We start from the raw sequence: 12,955 nt of genomic DNA on the forward strand, positions 1-12,955 counted from the left end.
AACCAAATAAGTCCATATGCAATACTTGGAGCACTTGACTGATTGAGTTGACTTTCTTGGGTAGGTGTGGTTTTCGATGATGTTTGCCTTGAGCACAGGAAACAGACTTCTCAAATGTAATAAAGTCTCTGACGGGTAGGCCTCAGACCATCTCATTACGTTTTGTTCGGAAACTTTTGAGAATAGGCAAGTGACTTGTTTAGGTAGATTACTGTTCATATCAATAATGTAAGCATTCCCATCCTGTTTAGATTTGACTAGAATCTACTCTTCTGGGATGACAATGCCTGTCTTGAGAATCATACATACTTTATCGGTAAAATGGGTAGAATAACCTTTGTCGCAGATTTGGGAAACACTCAACAAGCTATGCTTTAACTCGAGAGCAAAGTTGACATTCTCAAACTTAGCACTCCATTTGTAACGATTCTTCTCTGTGTGATCTTGCCACCATCTCCGCCCGCGAAGGTAACATAACCCCCATTAAAAGATTGAATTTCGCTTAGTTGGGAGATGTCTCTTGTCATATGCCGGGAGCAGCCGCTGTCGACGTACCAAGGACGAACAACATTCCTCTACAACTGTCCCTACAAAATGAGCGGAATCATTTAGATTTAGGAACCCAGGTCATCACTGTCTTGGGTTACCTTTTCGATTTCTTTGATTTATCCTTCAATATTTCAAATTGGGATCCTCATTCTTAATCACTTCAGAAGATGTTAATGATGGATTTGAAAGTGAATTGGGCTTACATTGATATTTGGGTTTTACAACATTCTCAGGTGGTTTTGAAATATATTTCTTAGGAGTTTGCACTGAGCCTCTGTATTTTCTACCAGAAGTGGTTGAAGATCCAAAATTGTTTTTTGATGAAACCGATCTTGGCGGAGCCTTGTTTGGTTTTGGCAAACTATTTTGAGCTTTGTTAGTAAAAACCTTTTTATTCTTTTGAAAAATAGCCCTTTTTCTTCTTCGATCATATTTCCAATCATCATTTTGAGAACGAGTTCTTGAGGATTTTCTAATTTAAGACCTTCCTCGAGATTCGTTCTTTCCTCTTGGTGACAACTAGTTTACAAATATCATATTTTGACAATTCCTAGCTATATGACTACCAACACCACAATTAAAACAAATCTGTTTATTATTTGAACTTGTACTTCATTTTTTAGATTTATTTTCTTCACAGACACTCTTACTCTTCTCAGAAGAACATGCATGAGGGATAGATTGAGAGATAAGTGAGGGTGTCTCAGTTGTTGTGACTTGTGGAATTGATGGTGTTCCATGATTATCACAAGCATCAGAATTACCAAACAGTTCATCAAACATATCAAAGAAATTAAATGCAACAGAATCAGATGTGGAAGCATCACACGAAACATTATCAGTCTTAACATCAAAAACATAAACGTTTTCATTTGAAACAGAAAATTCAGAATTAGAAACAAAAACAGAAACAGGTTCTCCGACTCCATGCTTTGCCTGGTCTAAGGGTTGATCTGCAGGGGAAGTAGAAATGTTAGTACTTTCAACGTTAATAAATCCGCCTAAAACGAAACCATATGGCTTGCAATAAACCATAAATGGTTCGTTGTCAATCTCATCCTTGGATAAGGGTTGATACAGATATGTATGGTTATAAGGAGGAGGTACATTATCATATCCTAAACCCTTAGACTGATTTCGTTTAAATTGCATGCAATGATCAATCATGGTGGCAACAACCTTGCTTGATCCATCAAATTTTTTAAAAGCAAAGTTTGCAGAATCAAACTCTCTTTTTAATGTATCAAGCTCAGTAATTAGCTCATCATTTTGTCTTTTAACATAATCATACAATTCACATTTTTCACTGTATTCTGTTTGAATCCTTCTGAAATCTTTTATTTTAGTTTCTAACTGGGCCTTAAGGGGTTTTTGTCCTTTCCTAAGTTGGTAGCCCTCATATCTAAGGTCCTCTACTTCTCTACGTAATAATTGGATTTCATCACGGAGAACATTAACATATTCTTTACATGCATGAGAACAAGATGGTAGGTTTACCTCGCTTTTCTTGGGCTCGGAAGAAATAGATACTATTAGAGCAAGCTGCAGCTCCATCATCTCTGCTTCAGGATCAACATCATCATTCTTCAAGGGAGCATCATGAATCTGAGCTAGGTGAGCATTTTCTGGCCCTGAGATATTCAAAGCCTGAATCTGGTCCTCCCAGTCAATGGATTGAGCGACCATAGCAGTCTTACCATTAGCTGCAGAACCTGCAGGGTTGTTTCCCACTACTACCATTGTCGTGTTGTTGTTGATCCTATGATCTAGCTTAGGACATTCACGAGCAAAATGACCCGGCTCGTGGCAGTTGAAACATCTTAGTATGCTCTTGTTAAATCCCACCTTCTTATCAGCATTCATGCCCCAGTTGCTCTTCCATATCTTCTTAGCAAACTTCTTGGCCTTGAAAACAGCCATAGCAATCTGCCATGTAATGTCCATCTCTTCTACGTCTTCAGGATAAATCTGATCCAAATCAGCAAATGACAGCTAAGGTGGAAGATCTCCAGCTACAAAGGCATTGTAGCAGTTAACTAGCCTAGTAGCTAGAGCCAGATTTTCATCAGAGTCTTTAGAGTTTGAGGAAGAGGCTACAGCTGGCACATTTGGAGCAGGGACAACTTATGGAATGACAAATGGCTGATTTTGATAGTGAGGGATGGATGATGCAGCAACGAAGGTTTGAATCTGAGGTTGTTGAGATGCAAAAGCTTGACCTGAGGAAGACATGATTGATGGGAGAGCATTGTTGGATGAGATTACAAGATTTGCAGTATAGTATGAGTTCACATGATTAATCTCTCTCTGTTTGTCATCAATGTCACAAGCTTTGATGATCGCCATGATTTCAGCAAGAGTGAGGCGATTTAAATACTCAGTTTTCTTAATCACGACAAAATTCATATCCCATGATCTAGGAAGAGCATTCAGAAGCTTCTTGTTGATTTCTTACTTGGTCAAGAAAATCCCTGATATGTTCATGTCATTTGTGAGAGTTGTGAACCGCTGCAGCTGAGCCTCAAGAGTCTCTCCTGGAAAGTAGTTGAAGATATTGAATTTTTTTCTCAACATGTCCTGCCGACTCTCCTTCATATCTTCATTTCCCTCATAAACTTCAATTAAGGCTTCCCATAGATCTTTAGTTGAGGTGTCTCATGAAAACCTTGAGTAATATAGGGAGATAATGCCATGGTTAAAGTGGCTAAAGCCCTTTCATGCTCCTCAATTTTCTCAAACTCATCATCAGTGTAGTTTTCAACAGCCTTGTCAATTACCTGTCTTCCAACTTTAACAGTGATCCTGACAGGTCCTCTAAGAATACTTCTCCAGACCTTAAAGTCCTTCATTTTGATGTATTTTTCAATTCTAAACTTCCACTCAGGGAAACCATCTGCAGACATTAATCTTGGAATACGCGTGGTAGTGGCCATGACAGTGTCAAGTTCATGGAAATGATTTTGACTTTGAGATTCCATTTGAAATTGAAGCAAAATAAGCAAATTAAGTTGAAAAAGGTGTTTACGGTTGATGAGGTTTACGACCGTAAACTGAGTTTACGATAACTAGGTTTACGGTTTTGCTGTTTACGACCGTAAACTATATTTACGGATGAACAATTTACGGTTTATACGTTTCCGGTTTATGTGTTTCCGGTTAATGAAGATTGGTTTACGGTTTTTGAAGATTCAGAGTTTACGGTTCTTCAAGATCTTGATTTAACAATCGTAAAAAGAGTTTATGGTTGGCAGTAAATTCCCAGAAAGCCTTCAGAAACACATTTTTTTTATAGTAGATTCAATTCCCTCGACCACGAAAACACTTAAAACAGGCTCGAACAATAAGAATATCGGTTGAAACAGCCCAAAAGTCGATTGAATGAAGCTTTAACACCGGTTTTTGCTCTGATACCAATTGTAAGGTCCAAATAAGGATCTTTACCAGCAATCAAGCAACAAACAATCACAGAACAAGAACAAGATGAAATGAAACCGAGCTTCCACATGTTTATATTTAATAAATCGTTAGGTACAACTCGATGGACTGCTCTGTAATCTCTATGGCATCAACAACAAACAAAATACCTACTCCTCCAATATTTATACTCGACTAGACTGCAAATTGTGTTTGCGACCATAAACAGGGTTTACAGTTGTAAACGTGTTTCCATCCGTAAAGTCTGTTTACGGTTGTGAACACATAAAATGACCAAAATCGAATACATAACTCATAAACTGTATTACAGACTCATGCCAAAAAATACACTGAAAGCCTAGACTAAACCATTAATTGGACTCTTCAGAGAATTACTCGGTCTAAGAAACACTTTCCGAATAGCTCTTGAAGCTTAGAGGACAACTCATGCATCTTCGGTGGTGCCAATCAATACAGCGCCTTAGCAATTGAAACCGCACCTGGAACCAACTCTATCATGAACTCAACTTGCCTCTTCGGAGGCACACATGGAAAATCTTTCAAAAATACATCTGTGAAATCTCTCACCACATGCACATCTGAGATCAATATCTACTCCCCAACTTGAGTATCAACTACATAAGCAAGATAACCTATACAACCATGTTGAATATACTACCGAGCCGTAGAAGTAGAACAAAAGACTGACCCATTCTGGTACCCTCTCCATAAATAACTAGTTCTCCCCCACTTAGGGTTCGAACTACAACCCGCTGACCCTCGCAATCGATCATACCCCAAAATCTACTCAGCCAGTCCATCCCTACAATCGCACACACATCTCCCATGGGAATAGGGATCCAATCAGTTGGGTAAGGCACCTCAAAAATCTCTTAAGACACAATCTTGAAAAACACTCGATGTAGAAATCATGTGTTCGTTGGCAATAGATACCCACAACCTACACTCCAGCTCTCCAAGATTCATATCAAAACCCCTACTAAAAGATTGAGATACAAAGGACCGACTCGCACATGAGTCAAATGGCACAAGAGCAAGCAAGGAGTTCACTAACAAGGTACCTAGCATAATCATAATAATAAGCATACCATAAAATAACTGACAGAATGATAAATAGAAACATACAAGTAACATCGTTCGGTTCCGCCCTGCCCTTCTCTGCCACGAGCTGGAAAGAACGAAAATCCTTGGCATAATGCCCCTCATTTCCACATTTGTGGCATCCAGATGAAAATCGAAAAGCACCATCATGAGCCTTGTCGCACTTGCCACAAGTACGACCCCTTTATCCCCCACGTCTCGAATCAGTGGGCTTGAACCACATTTTCATAAGCTGTCACTGCACATGAGACTGCCTCAGGTCCTTCGCCTGGAGCTCTATCTCAATCTCCCGCCTCCTTGCGGCCTCCTGTAGCTCAACGAGAGTACAATAATGTTGGACACAAACTGACGGATAACTGTCTTAAACATGCTCAAGTAACGAGTCGTCTGAGCTGGCTCAGAAGTAGAAATCTCAGAGAAGAAAAGATCCCTCTTAGTAAACATGGTGATCTTAGTCACTGTCTCAGTCCCCTGCCTCGGATCCAGATACTCCTAATCCAGCCTCTCCATATCCACTAGTGGAACATACCTCATGCGAAACATCTTAGAGAACTGCTCCTATGTCAATGCAGCCCTCTACTCAAGAGTGTATGAGCTAGTCACCAATCTCCACCAATCCTTTTCCCCTAAACGGAGAAGGTTTGAGGCGCACTTAACCTTCTGGTCAACAGGGCAAGAGCATCTAAAAAAGAACCCCTTCACATCAAAAAAACCACCTCATCGCCACAATCAGGTCCTGTACTCCATCAAACACCAGGGGCATCATATTATCGAAGTCTTGGTACTAAAAAACTCTATCTCCTCGAATCCTTGCAGCAATAACAGCCATGGTAGATGCAACAACAACAGCCTCAAAAAGTGTAGTATGACGCTCATCGAAAAGCTCAATTATGGCGGTCTTGATAGACCCAAACAACTCATCGATCCTCGGACAATAGTAGCTACCTCAGCAACAATCATCTCCCTAATCTGATCATCAGTCAATCTTGGCCTATCCTGGCCACCCGCTCCGGCTCTTGAACTTGATACCCTCGTAAGCATCATACTTAAAATAAACCAGAATGCATCTAACATGCCGAATTTCATACCATAACAACTGTTGGAAATATAATAACTCCTTGGGGTTGTGACTTCTTTGCTACGCATAAGAGTTATGTGCTTTCAGAAGCACGGGCTCAAACTACCTTCCACATCTCCCCATATTTGTTTCGAAGATCATCACAGCCAACCAAAATAGATATAACAACTAGGATATACATGCATCCCACTGTCACTCCCTAGAGAGTGGCTAATCATGTCTCACCTAACCGACTGCACACACATATACTCACCCATAAAATTTCACCAACCCTGCATCCACTCGTGCATGCTAGTCATACATAACACTGGATCGTATAGACAGCCGAATACTTGATCCTATCCTAAGTCCTTAACCAGACAAGAATAAGAAATAAGTCTAAATCAAACATTTTCAGGCTATAGAATCTTAGTTATGTACAACTATGATGCACACACTAACCAACTATAGTAGTGATGTTAATTTTATACAAGAAGTATTCCTAGGTTATCAGGCATCATACATCAAGCAATTCTATCATGAAACTCCTGAAGATCCCTAGCCTACAAATAGGTATCATACATCAGGCAATTCTACCATGAAATTCATGAAGATCCCTAGCCTACAAATAGCATGTTGTTCTATGTTAAATATCATATCAATTAATAGTGTGGGTAACTTGGGGTAGACTTTCTTGCTTTAGCTGATCGTACACATCACATCCTTCCTTGATTACTTTTGAAACCAATTTTGAATACCATTTAAATTTTTTTTGCAGTTCCTTAGTTTGAGTCTGGATTCACATGAATGTTCACCCAATTCTCTCAAACTAGGGCTCTAAGATCAACTGGTAACGTTTCAAAAATCATAAAAACTTAAAATTTTCAAAAACAACCCATTTCATCCATAAAGTGTTTACAAAACCATTGTTCAAGAGTATTATTCGAAATCAGAGTATCCTAAGATCCAATGTCATCAAAACGGGAAGATGTGCATGATCATGCCTTCGCTTTCCCACGGTCCTCTGAAGTACCTGAATAATAAACTAAAACTATAAGCCAAAGTTTAGTGAGTTCCCCTAAAGTATCATCACACAAGACAACAAACAATAGCATTCAAATATGATCCTTCAGCCTGATTGGACAGCATTGCAGGGCCTACAACATATTTGGACCGCTCTACGGGCCTTTGACATGACTGGACCACCTTGCAGGGCCTACAGCCTCTCCAGACCGCCCCAGGTGTCTTGGCCTTCAGCACAAAGTGTCGCCATATATAACAGATAAACATAAACATAGAACTAGCAAATGCAGATCATGATACAGATCTACTAATCAATCATATACTAGCATTGTACTATCCTATAACCAGGATACATAATCTAGTTGGCCAGCATTGGTGCCTTCAACCCACATGTACAGTGAGGAAAACTCACCTCTCAGTCCAGCAAGTAGTAGAAAATTACACAACACCGAGTACAACTCTAACACTAACGAAACCAGTGACCTAAGCTTTGTTAATAATCCCAAAAGACCTAAAATACCCAAACTACTCTTAGATCAACCTTGGTTAAAAGGTCAAAGTCAACAAACTAGCCGAGTTAACAAAGTCGAGTATGTTGGGCGTACTTAGATGTATGTGGGGCGTACAACTCTTGACCAAGAAGTCGAGAATTTTATCGCATATGCGCAGCTTACCATTTGGTACGCCTAATGTATGTACCTGGTCACCTAAACTTTTTATTAAGAACTTAATCCATCAAATCGTTACATCAAAATCCATATCTAAGCCCAAAATATCATTATAATTCATAAAGTTTTCAACTTTATGACTTTGCATGGCTAGAAATCCTTAATACCAACAAACCCTAACTTCTTAACCCATTAGGACATTCTAGCACATGCATGGGGAAGAACGAAGACCCAATATCATATTTTTATGCTTCTATACATCTCAAAACATCTAAAATGACAACTTATATGGGCTAGAGCATGCCATACTCATAAAGGTTAAAACTTAGGACCAAAATACTTCACGAATAATGTAAGACCCATTCCTCAAGGTATAATTTTATTTATTTAGTTAATAATTCTTTTGGACTAACACTTGGACAATGGATTCACTTGGAGTGGACTTAGGAAGTGGGCCGCCCATAAGTCGTACATCGGGCGTAACCTGGCGTTTGTGGGGCGTAATGTCCATTGGATTCGAGGGACGCGGGTGCGTACGCCCAGCGTACGAGGGCAAATACTAAACCCTAATTTTAGGGTTAAGGACCTATAAATACATCATTATAGCCTCCCCTTTTGGCCTCCTCACTTGTCCATCACCCTCAGAGAAACCCTAACTCGTTCATACTCTTCCTTGTGCGTATTTTTGACATTTTTGAGCTTATTTTGGCAAAGAAGGACTTGGAAGAAGAAAGGAAAGGTTGGAGATGAAGCCCTTGAGTAACTTGAGCTCAAGGATCTAGAACAAGCTCACCATTTGGCAGCAAAAGGAGGTATAAAGCTCCTATCTTTCCTCCTCAAAGTATAGATCTAGGGTTTTGAAGATTTGGACCTTTTTAGGTCCAAACATTGGATCTTGACCTTACAACTTTGATTTTGAGCTTAGGGTTGCCACCCTTGAAGCTCAATGAGTTCCATTAGCCATAAAGTTGCAAGCTTTGAGGATTTTATGAAGCCATGCAAGAGATCGAATCATTTTTATGGAAGTTCAATGTTATTCTTGGTGTTGGGATAATTTGGTAGGTTGCAAGCCACCAAGTGATCAACTTTAAGGGTTAGGACGAAATATGGGACTCAGATCTGTAGTTTGGATGTGAGGTCTAAAGGGATTAAGTCGTTTTGGAGAAAAGTGCTTACCAAGAGAGTACGTTGGGCTTACACACCGGTACGCACAGTGTACAAGCCCTTTCAGCAATACGCGCGTCATACATAGAGGTACGTCCAGCGTACACTCAGACAGTGGACTTTTGTTATTGGGCATTGGTTTGGGCCAAGTCCTGGATATAGTAGTAATGGGTTGTGATGGGTTTTTAGGAGTCAGTTAAGGGACCCATGATTAGTGGGTTTGGTAGGAAAGCCCATTTGAAGAGTTGGGCCCAATTTAGAAAATTGGTCCATTTGGGGGCTTAATGAGCCTTAGTGAGGACTAGAACGGATTGGGCCTAGGTCATGGCCCAAAATAGATCAGAGGGGTAAAATAGTCATTTTACCCATGGGAGAGTGATCAGTTTGTTACTAAATGATTATTTGGTCTTTACAGCCGAGGAGTAGTTGGAGCAGCAGACGATGTCACCTTTGCGTAAGTTATTCAGCAGTCAGTTTGAGAGGTCAGTTTTCCTCTAGTAGAAATGGGTCTAAGGTACCAATGCCGACCCGTTTAAGTAGTTATAGTATGTTGGGGTAAGCCTGAAGCTGTTTATATGTTTCTGGACTTCGGTCCGATGTCGAGGCGGTCCCGAGAAGTAGTTATGCATGCTTGATGTCTCTATGATTTATGCATGTTTTATGTTATGTGCTATGTGTTCTAGGCTGCGGTTCGATGTTGTGGTAAGCCTGAGGTATGCTAGTTTATATGTTATATGTTCTGGGCTTCGGCTCGATGCCAGGGCAAACCCGATGTAGATTATGTGATTATGTGTTATGATGTGTATGTGCCGAGGTAATCCCGATGCCGGGGTGAGGCCGATGGTCGATACGGTCGGATGCCCGGGTAAGCCCGGTGTCGGATTGGAGTCTGATGCAAGGTAAGCCGATGTCGGGTTCGTCCCGATGCAGCTGGGTGGTGTCCCATAGTTGATTTATGTGTGATATGTTATGTGTATGGTATGTGGTCATTTGGGGGAGCTCACTAGGCATCATGCTTACAGTTTCAGTTTTGGTTTTAGGTACTTCCATTAGCAAGGGGAAGAGCTCGGGATGATCGCATGGCACACACCACAGTCACAGCCTGGGAGTTTACTCTAATGTTTTGTTATGAGATCTTCATTTGAGACATATACAATGATGTTTTATAATACATGAATTTTGAGTTTACTTATGACATGGTGGTTTATTATTTTAATAATGATTTGAAAACGAAATTTTTGGGTCATATTTTTGGGATGTTTCAAGTTGGTATCGGAGCCTTGGTTTGAGGGATTCGGGCACACTTTCGAGTGTGTCTGAACTCAAACTAAGGAAGTGGTATAAAATTTTGGAAAGAAATTCGTTTTTTTCTGCAAAAAGGATTTTTGAAAATAGAAAAGAACTTTGAAAAGGAAAAAGGGAGTGGTGCATGCAATCAACCAAGCTCAAGTAAGTACTCCCAAATTACCCATACAAGTTTATGCTATGTTATGATTATCAGCTTTATTAGAATAACATGCTAAATTAGGACTAAGGATCTAGGAAGGATGCCTTATGTGACTGTTATATGTGTTTCAGCTTTATGAGAACTGCATGCTAGTACATAATTGTCAGCATGATAGCTAGAGTGGTATATGCTTGATTATGTGTACTCGATGCTTGAATGTTGCTCTCTTTGTGCTTTTAGGATTCTTAGTTATCTTTTACTAACTAGTAAATGAATATGTTATGTTACATAATGCGAGGATTATATAATTTCAGAAGGTTAGGTCTAGCTCTATTGTGCAGCTCTTGTCTCAGTCCAACCGTTGTAGGGTAGGAACTCTCATTCGAAGAATTATCTAGTCTTAGTGATATGTACTAGTACTCACAAGGTAATTAAGAGGAGGTAGCAGAGACTTCTTATGTAGCTGATAGCGGAGAGTGGGTTGGTGATTACCCTAGGTCAAGCCTAGGAAAATTTTAGTATGATATCAGTAGTAGTAGTAGAAAGGACTTGGTGGAGTCAAGGTAGTTCTTGAGGAAAGTACGGAGAGATGTGGAAGGTAGTATGGGCCCGTACTACTGAAAGAAGAGGATCCGTACTCGAATCAAGGAATGTTGAGATAAGACCAAGGAACATGTAGTGTATGAGATCCCTCGAGTTATGTTCAGTATTCTGATGTTGTTATGTTGCATTTTTCAGAATGGTGGTTTTACGCCCTAGACCAGCAGTTGGCAGTTTATGTGCCGGAGAGGGATCGGGTTCAGGATCTGGAGCCGAGCATCTAGATGAGCAGACCAAGGAGTTTCTCTCCTTAGAGATCACCCACATTATACTTGATCAGACCTCAGTGATCTTTGGTTCGATGAAGGAGGGTATCTGGAGCTTATGGATGAGAAATTAGTGCGTTCAGCACTGAGGTGGCGGCCATGATGGGGCCGCACACACTCACCTTCAGGGAGTTCATAGCATGTGAAGCTCCCGATTAACACGGGGCTCGGGACCCCATTACTAGTACTAGATGGTTGGCGGATGTCGCCAACGCATTCCGCACCAGCAGAGGTCCTGAGGGGGACAGGGTTAGGCTTGCATCCTATCTTCCGAAGGACAGGGCACGTGACTGGTGGGAGGAGGTTGGGAGAGCCATTGGAGATGACACAGTTCTGGATGTTATGACCTGGGGTAATTTCATGACCAGGTTCAGGGCCGTGTTCACACCTATCATTGAGGTGCAGTAGGTTGCTAAGGAGTTTCAGGACCTCCACCAGACGACGGAGTCGGTGGCGAAGATCACCGCCAAGTTTAGGGAGAGAGCCCTACTTGTTCTACAGTATGTGGCGGACAAAAAGATGAAGAAATCCAGATACCATGAGATGCTGAGGAGTGACATTAGACAGTTTGTGAGCCGTTCCAGCTGCAAGACACTGGAGGACATGATTGATAGGGCTCGAGAGAGGGAGTTGGATTTAGAGATGGCGAGGAAGATGAAACCAGATGGGGTTGAGTCATGAGGTTCGGGAAAGAAGCTCAAGGTATCAGATCACAGATCTTAGAGCCAACAGAGCCACGGTCATTGTGGCAAATGCGCCAGGGTGCACGAGGGGACGTGAAAGGCGGGGAGTTCAGGCTGCTATAAGTGCGGTTGAACTGGTCATATTAGCCAAGATTAAACAACCACTACCACCACCACGACAACAACAGATCTAATTTGCTTTCAGACAATCTGAGGGGACACAAGCAGTCCCAGTGCCTGAGTTTAGCAGCAGCAGGGAAGCTGGAAGCACCTTCTCCTACCACATTGAGGATTACAGATGACCGTTAGGGCCGGGCTGAGGCGCCTATGGCACAGAGCAGGGTTTTCAGCTTACTGCGGAGAAGGCACGAGCAACTCCTGACGTGGTGACGGCTATGTATCTTTCTCTTATCCCTTTATTTAATATTATTTATTGCTCATGTTGCTTGTTTTGTTATAGGATTGTTCCTAGTGAACGGTATATCAGCCTTAGTACTATGTGATTCAGGAGCTAGCCGATCATTTGTGTCGCTGGCTCTTAGCAAGCGATTTAGTAGAGCTCCGGGGGAACCAGATTGCCCAGTTAATGTTGAGATAGCCGATGACAGGACTGTCAGGGTCGTGATAGTTCATAGAGGATGTATGCTACAGTTATTTGATGAGCAGTTCTCAGTGGATTTGGTCCCCATTACCCTGCGAGAGAATAAGGTTATCGTGGGTATGGATTAGTTGAGCCCCAACGGGGCAATGATTGATTGTGAGCTGCAGCTAGTGAAGGTTCACACTCCTAGTGGTGGAGAGTTAGTGATTTAGGGTGAGAGACCACATCGCAGACCGATTCTTTGTTCAGCGGCAAGAGCGAGGCGCTACTTTCAACAGGGTTGCACAGGATACGTCGCCTATGTCATGGATACCCAGGATAAGGTTAAGGAGACAGTCGACGATGTACTAGTGGTGCGAGA

Source organism: Lactuca sativa, chromosome 3 (assembly GCF_002870075.4).
Source record: "Lactuca sativa cultivar Salinas chromosome 3, Lsat_Salinas_v11, whole genome shotgun sequence".
NCBI classification, from domain to species: Eukaryota; Viridiplantae; Streptophyta; class Magnoliopsida; order Asterales; family Asteraceae; genus Lactuca; species Lactuca sativa.